Raw genomic sequence first — 8,943 nt, 5'->3', positions numbered from 1 at the left:
TGACAATGGCTGTCCAGCCTCCTCTTCTTGGCGGGGGGGAGGTCAGTCTCTGTGTTTGTCTCGACTCTCTTCCTCTTCCTTAAGTTCATCTGACTGCTGCTCTCTTCTGAAAAACAGAATGTTTGAGATGAAACAATGCAGGTGAAACATCTCACCTCACATGGCAGATTTAAATCACTAAAGTGAAATAATTCTCATCCAACTGATCAAATCTTGCTCGACATCGGTGGACTTACCAGACATGCTCTTCCTCGCGGTCTCATCAGTGCAGAGTCTCCGAAGTTTTCTGGGTGGAGACCGGCACTCAGGCGTCTTTCGAAGTGTCACGCCATCATGTTGTTGTGCAGCGCTTTCATAAACACAACAACAACAAACAATTAGATTCACAAAATATCATGCATTGAAGAATCGCCAAAGGAAAAAAAGTTCAAAATACCCAGGGTCGTCACTGTCCCGGTATCTCTTCCGTCCTGACAGGTGGTCTTTTGTGGACGGACACGCTCTGCTGTGTTGCTCAGGGCTGCTGTTGCCCGAGGGAAGAACTTGTTGTCCAATAACTGGCCAGTATGGACAAACTTCCATCAGTTTGATGGACCGCTGTAGACTGGAGGACAATAAATCATTGAGTTTAACAACTTTGTCTGTGTGCCGGCTGATGAAGTACCAAACATCTGAGAGCCTCTTACTAGTTGTCGTAGCGGCTGTCCAGGTGACCGAGCGTCAAAAATGGATGCTGGAGGACACCTAAGGCTGATATCCGCTGGTGAGGGTCGGTGTTTAGCATCTGCTCGATGAGATCCAGAAATAACGCTCGGTCACGTGCTTCAGCTGGGACGTCCTCCAGTGGAGTTCCTTCAGGAACCTTGCGGGTACAGAAGAAAACAAATAGAAGTGAGAAAAACACATAAACCCGTATGTTCAAATCACAACAACAGGTGTTTTCCAGGAGATTTTACTCACCTTCAAAAGCTCTGCCAGACTTTTGATTGGACACCGCTGGATCTTCTTGATTGACTGAAGAGAGGAAAGATTTCATTCAGTCGACATGTAGGTGATGGTAGTTCCAAGAAAAGAAACAACAATCTAGTCTGACCCAACACTGTTTAGACGGAAACCATGAATCATACCTTCAGAGACCAAGGGGCGGGCTGTTCAAACGATGGTAACTTCTCAAAAAACTTATTTGTCCGACATCCTGAGTCCATCACGTGGTCGGGGACGTCTCCGCGAAGTGAAATGAGGTTTCTCACCTGTGGGCGAAGCACAATGTTGCATTACACATTCAAACAAACCACAAAAGTTCTGATTTCATTAAAAGTTATCCTTAAGCACTAAAATTCAGTGACCGTACACTGCAACTCTGAGTCAAAGGAGATGAAGTGATCTATTTGTATTCAATGTAACACTTACAATTTCAGCTTCTCGTTTCCCGGCCATCAGAATATCTCCGATCAGAAGTTCCGCCGCCACGCAGCCCAATGACCAAATGTCAATGGCGTGAGAAAACGGGGCTCCCATCAACATTTCCGGGGCTCTGAGGAGGAAACAAACACACTTTATTCACGATGGCTCGGTCACACATGAGCTTGACTAAAAAACTGAGACGTCAGCGTTCAGTGCTACACAGTTGTTCACATCCACAGAACAGAGTTTGGGTAATTACGTGTATGGAAGAGTTCCGATCATGTGACCGATCCTATTTTTCGGGTCATTAAGAGCCGTGCCGAAATCTATCAGTTTGGCTCTCCATGGTTCCTCTTCATGGTTGGCAAGCATGATGTTCTCTGGTTTGACGTCGGCATGGATCACATTGATGTGATGCAGGAAACAAAGAGCTTCGGCCATCTGAGACAAAGCAGAGAACAACACTAATAATCAAACAACTGAAGAGACAGCGAAACAAACTGTGTAATGATGTTTCAGCTTGAATTTTGAGTAAAACAACACGTTGAAAGAGAATCAGCGCAGCACACAAATAAGGAGATAAGAAAGTCAAACCTGCTGCATGATTGGCCGAATGTCCATCAGGCTGAGACGCGTGTCCTTGACGTGAGCCTTCATATGTTCATATATGTCCATGCCGAGCGTCTCAAATTCCAGGCATAGACCATGGCTGGACATGAAGGCGCCGGAATATTCAACAATGTTGAAGTTCCGAGAGCCCAAACCGGTCATCATGTCCAGGAAGTTGGCCTGGAATCACAGCAGATCATAGAAAAGCTCACGTTATACACAGTGTTTTTGAATTGTTGCGATGCAAGTGAAATACGAGTGACTGTTCTTGTACGGCACCTCGTTCTTGGAGCCAGCGATGGATTTTTCATCGTCGATGATTTTTAAGGCCACCAAGTGGTCGGTTTGACCCTTGCTGCAAAGGGCGACCTTCCCGAAGCTCCCACTGCCCAGGATCTTTATGACCTGGTAGTCACCGGTGGGCGAGGAAATGGTGTCTCCCAGCATTGTTCTGAATTATAGGAGAAGAGTTCATTAGGACTGTTTAACATCAAATCCTGTGTTTTAAGATTCTGAAATGTGGACTGGTCTACTGATTGCAGTGAAGCAGCAGGACACTCACCTCAATTAGCTGGATCCAAGAAGTCAATTGAGAGTTGTAGATGGAACAGTGAAGGGATTCACAACGACCAGAACGTCTCTCAAAGCAGGCAGTCGACGATGAAAGCACCAAAACCAAACCGAGAACAAACGAAGAGCAAACCGAAACCAAACCAACACCAACCAAGACCAAACCACACAGAGAAACCCAGAACTGCTGGTGGATCACGTCACAAAAGTACAGAGGACTTCAAAGGACGAGATTAAAGGCAAGAAACAAACCAATCATAGGGATCAAAGGATCAAAGCACAGTTCATGGAATGGCCCAAATTATCAGGGGGGGGGGGGGGGGGGGGGGAGGTGGAAATGGTTAGGTCCAGCTCCAGGTTTCGGCCTGTAAATGGAGAATTGTTCACTTTCCACCATCTCCTATGCTTCTCAAGTGGAATTTTTGATTTTCTTTTTTAAAGTCCCTTGAGATGGTTGTGTTGTATTTGGCACTATATAAGTACATTGAAATTATAATTCACTATGTCAATAAATGTATGTATGTATGTTTGTATGTATGTAAATGAAATATTGAACCATAATCATAAAACACAAATATCTCAAACATTTACACCCTAATATCCAAGTCACTAACATTTAAAATATCACTTCGTCTGACCTCCATGAGTCATTTCATTTCATTTATTTATTTATTTAAATAGGGACAGTACATATTAATGAACATATAACATATGAATCTGACATATATCGCCATGGACTACTACACGTAATAGTATTTGCTAGTTCTTATATTTTTCTGTTAACACATCAAAGGTGATAAAACTGGTGTTTGCTGGCAAACAAGAAAAGTTTGTTCACTTCAAAAACTGTTTTTGAAAGAAATCAACCACCAAACGTTGTAGCTCTTTGTTTGGATAACAGAGTCCAGTGTTGGTTCCTCAGGTCGACCTTAAATTATTACTTTAGTTGTTAAGGTACCTTATTATCTCAGTATTTAATGTTCATGTTGATTTTCTCTGCTGTGGGTCTTTGCTGTTCAATGAGCTGCTCCTCGCAGACGTATCGATCTGATGATGATGATGATGATGATGGTGATGATGATGATGATGATGATGATGATGATGATGATGGTGATGGTGATGATGATGATGATGATGATGATGATGATGATGATGATGGTGATGGTGATGATGATGATGATGATGATGATGATGATGATGATGATGATGATGATGCCGCCACCACCATGTCCTCAGCAGTGCCACACTTTCCACCAGAATCATCTTCTTCTGGCTGAAAAAGTGCTTGAAACAGCAGAAAGTGAGGCTGCGCCCTCTGAATGACACACAAGAGGTTTGATGTGAAAAACACTCCAGTTTTTCTTGACAATTATTCAATTTAATGTCTCATTACACTCTGACACGAAAGCAGAGAACAAATAAACAATTTGAGTTGAGAAAGAAATCGATTTGTGAATCAAAATGTTTTTTAACCTTTTACTCATCAAAATTTCCACCTTTGGTATATTTGACAGCAAAACACAACTAATTTTTCCTTTTTCTTTTTCTTTTTAACAATAGAAACAAACATTCTTCATTATGCTGACATCATAAAATAGAATAGAATAGAATAGAATAGCAGCATTTCAAAAGGATGATTGTGTTGCTAGATTATCAGTAAGCGATTAATCATGTTATTGGTATATAAATATCCCAATAATTTGACTGATATATATTTGTTTTATATGTGATGAACTTGTTTGATTTGTAAACAGCCTGTATTTCTTTCATATGTTGATTGGAAAAAGCTTCAGCTTCCAATAAGCCTCTGTTTCCAATAGTTTAGATGACTACTCCAAAAACATCTGGATTTTAATCATATATTCACTCACATCCAGGACTTTGACATGAATCAGGTCAAAAACAACTGTAATTTTGTTGATCTATCAATCATCCATTTCAATGGCATCTGTCTTTTTGTCCTTCAATCCATGCAGCCATTATTGATCCATCCTTCTACTGTTTGTCCTGTTTGTTCATTAATCCAAAGGTTTTTTTATGCCCATCGATAAATTCATTTGTCTATCAATACAACCATCCTCTGTCCCCCCACTGATCAAACAATGTCGATCTATTTATTAGCCTTTGGATCCATCCATCTATCCATCAGGTGGCGGGAGTCTAGTGTAGGAAACTCTCACTGAGAGGCAGGTGATGAAACTGCTGTTGTGTTATAATATATAAACAGTCAATTTCAGTTTGGTTTTCTTTGTTTATTGCAACTGTATAGTGGAAAGCAGGTCTCACACGAATGAGTTAAAGCACTGTACAAAGTTTGTCAAAGAGATTTACAGGAATTCTTGGAGGTAGAGCGCGTGTTGGGTGTGATCATGTGCACAGTACAGGAATACCGTCAAACCTGAGTTTCATCACATTCGGTTAAACGAACTAATGGCTGCCGGTGCCTGTCAATTCTGCATCAAAAGGTTGGCATGAATCTGAACACATGAGAATGACTTGTGGGGTTCTTCAGGGCTCCATCCTTGAGCCTCTTTCGTTCAACATCTACATGCTCCCTCTGGCTCAGATCATGAAATATTAAAACTTCTCCTATGATACTTATGCAGATGATAAATCAGTGTCAGTGAACATCAACAGCCCTTTTTACATGTGGAACAGTGGTGGGTCATGGATTTCACACCAAGGTCTTCCGTATTGCTCGGTCTTAATCAATCCACCCCTCAACTTGGCATGTCTGCATTTATGTGTGTGTGTGTCTGCATGTGTGCATGTGTGTTCATTTGCTTTTATTCATCTATTGCATCTTTGCACTGTTTTTAATTCTTGTTAAAGCACTTTGTATTACATCACTGTGTAAAAAAGTGCTGTCTAAAAAAAGTTGATTAATTGATTGAATAACTATTTAATGGCTATAAAAACACGTTATATACATTATAATGAAGAAACGCAGCGTAAAGATCTGTTGCATCACATTTAATCATCTTGCCAGAATAAATGCTTTTACTTTACAATCTAACCCAGAGTGAACAACTCTCCTTCTGCTGCTGCGACAGCTGCATAAAAAAGCATCAATGACCTCATAAAATTGCCCCATTATTTTGAAAAATTGCAACATTTTATTCACCAAAAATCCAGATTATTTGTACACAAAATTCAGCTTCTTTTCTTTCCTCAATCAGTGTTGAATGACTCTTTTTCTGAGCTTGCATGTCTTATTCTGGCAGAAGTTTTAAATCACATCAGGGCTGAAATGTCCACTGGACAGAAGCAGTGGACAAGGGAATGGTCACAGATCCCTCATGCTCTCAATCAGACTTTTCTGCTGAAGGAAATCCAGGAGATCAGAGGGAGATTTTCATGTAAAATCTTCTGTGGCATACATGGCAGTCAGTTCTGTACTCAACCAAGACAAATCCAAAAGTACTTGATGGATCTGAGTTCAGCTGGAGGAGGCTGCATGCAGGAATTATTTCTGCTATTCCTGAAACTTCTGGGAGTCCATGAGGGTGACAAACATCTTTTTTTTCTTTAAATGATCCTGAAATCTTGTCAAACAACGACATTATTTGTCTGCTGTGGAGTAGGTGGTAGCAGACGTTGGATCTTTTTGTGTTTGGAGTGTTTGCAGTGCACCAGTGGGTGTTGTTGATTGTTTTTCCAAGGAAACCACACACAGGTGAACAGACGAGTTCAGGGACATCCGTATGGACAAAAGACCAAGTTGTATTGCTGTTCCAGGTGACTGCCGACTATAAAACTAGCAGGTTCCAGGAGAATATGGTCTGGGAGTCATGATACTCTGGAAGCCACCATTGTTTTAGTGTCCATCTACTTACACACATACAGAAGAACTATTTCCTATGGCCATGGTCAGAATTGCCACTGTAACTTTCTAAACTTTTTTAATTCAGCAGTCAAATCCTTTTTTATGCAGCTGCAGCAGGAGATGAGCAGCCAAGATTTGATTAATCAGTAAAGGTATGTATTCTGTCTACATGAGTATCTGTCATTGATGCAATGGCTCTTCACACTGCATTTCTGCAAAATAACATGTTTCTATAGCGATAAAGAAGTTGTTGAGGGGTGGATTCATTCAAACGGTGCACCAGTGAAGACCGAGGTCTGAAATGCACAAAACAACCTTCACACACCAGAGAGGAGATGTATGTAATGAGAAATGTTTATTATTCTCAAACACTTTTTTTTTTTTTTTTGGATTTTAAATAATTAAAAGTGACAATGGCTGTCCAGCCTCCTCTTCTTGGCGGGGGGGAGGTCAGTCTCTGTGTTTGTCTCGACTCTCTTCCTCTTCCTTAAGTTCATCTGACTGCTGCTCTCTTCTGAAAAACAGAATGTTTGAGATGAAACAATGCAGGTGAAACATCTCACCTCACACGGCAGATTTAAATCACTAAAGTGAAATAATTCTCATCCAACTGATCAAATCTTGCTCGACATCGGTGGACTTACCAGACATGCTCTTCCTCGCGGTCTCATCAGTGCAGAGTCTCCGAAGTTTTCTGGGTGGAGACCGGCACTCAGGCGTCTTTCGAAGTGTCACGCCATCATGTTGTTGTGCAGCGCTTTCATAAACACAACAACAACAAACAATTAGATTCACAAAATATCATGCATTGAAGAATCGCCAAAGGAAAAAAAGTTCAAAATACCCAGGGTCGTCACTGTCCCGGTATCTCTTCCGTCCTGACAGGTGGTCTTTTGTGGACGGACACGCTCTGCTGTGTTGCTCAGGGCTGCTGTTGCCCGAGGGAAGAACTTGTTGTCCAATAACTGGCCAGTATGGACAAACTTCCATCAGTTTGATGGACCGCTGTAGACTGGAGGACAATAAATCATTGAGTTTAACAACTTTGTCTGTGTGCCGGCTGATGAAGTACCAAACATCTGAGAGCCTCTTACTAGTTGTCGTAGCGGCTGTCCAGGTGACCGAGCGTCAAAAATGGATGCTGGAGGACACCTAAGGCTGATATCCGCTGGTGAGGGTCGGTGTTTAGCATCTGCTCGATGAGATCAAGAAATAACGCTCGGTCACGTGCTTCAGCTGGGACGTCCTCCAGTGGAGTTCCTTCAGGAACCTTGCGGGTACAGAAGAAAACAAATAGAAGTGAGAAAAACACATAAACCCGTATGTTCAAATCACAACAACAGGTGTTTTCCAGGAGATTTTACTCACCTTCAAAAGCTCTGCCAGACTTTTGATTGGACACCGCTGGATCTTCTTGATTGACTGAAGAGAGGAAAGATTTCATTCAGTCGACATGTAGGTGATGGTCGTTCCAAGAAAAGAAACAACAATCTAGTCTGACCCAACACTGTTTAGACGGAAACCATGAATCATACCTTCAGAGACCAAGGGGCGGGCTGTTCAAACGACGGTAACTTCTCAAAAAACTTATTTGTCCGACATCCTGAGTCCATCACGTGGTCGGGGACGTCCCCGCGAAGTGAAATGAGGTTTCTCACCTGTGGGCGAAGCACAATGTTGCATTACACATTCAAACAAACCACAAAAGTTCTGATTTCATTAAAAGTTATCCTTAAGCACTAAAATTCAGTGACCGTACACTGCAACTCTGAGTCAAAGGAGATGAAGTGATCTATTTGTATTCAATGTAACACTTACAATTTCAGCTTCTCGTTTCCCGGCCATCAGAATATCTCCGATCAGAAGTTCCGCCGCCACGCAGCCCAATGACCAAATGTCAATGGCGTGAGAAAACGGGGCTCCCATCAACATTTCCGGGGCTCTGAGGAGGAAACAAACACACTTTATTCACGATGGCTCGGTCACACATGAGCTTGACTAAAAAACTGAGACGTCAGCGTTCAGTGCTACACAGTTGTTCACATCCACAGAACAGAGTTTGGGTAATTACGTGTATGGAAGAGTTCCGATCATGTGACCGATCCTATTTTCCGGGTCATTAAGAGCCGTGCCGAAATCTATCAGTTTGGCTCTCCATGGTTCCTCTTCATGGTTGGCAAGCATGATGTTCTCTGGTTTGACGTCGGCATGGATCACATTGATGTGATGCAGGAAACAAAGAGCTTCGGCCATCTGAGACAAAGCAGAGAACAACACTAATAATCAAACAACTGAAGAGACAGCGAAACAAACTGTGTAATGATGTTTCAGCTTGAATTTTGAGTAAAACAACACGTTGAAAGAGAAACAGCGCAGCACACAAATAAGGAGATAAGAAAGTCAAACCTGCTGCATGATTGGCCGAATGTCCATCAGGCTGAGACGCGTGTCCTTGACGTGAGCCTTCATATGTTCATATATGTCCATGCCGAGCGTCTCAAATTCCAGGCATAGACCATGGCTGGACATGAAGG

This window comes from Blennius ocellaris, assembly GCF_963422515.1.
Source record: "Blennius ocellaris genome assembly, chromosome: 14".
Lineage (NCBI taxonomy): Eukaryota > Metazoa > Chordata > Actinopteri > Blenniiformes > Blenniidae > Blennius > Blennius ocellaris.
The sequence above is the reverse complement of the archived record's forward strand: the minus strand, read 5'-3'. Positions refer to the sequence as shown.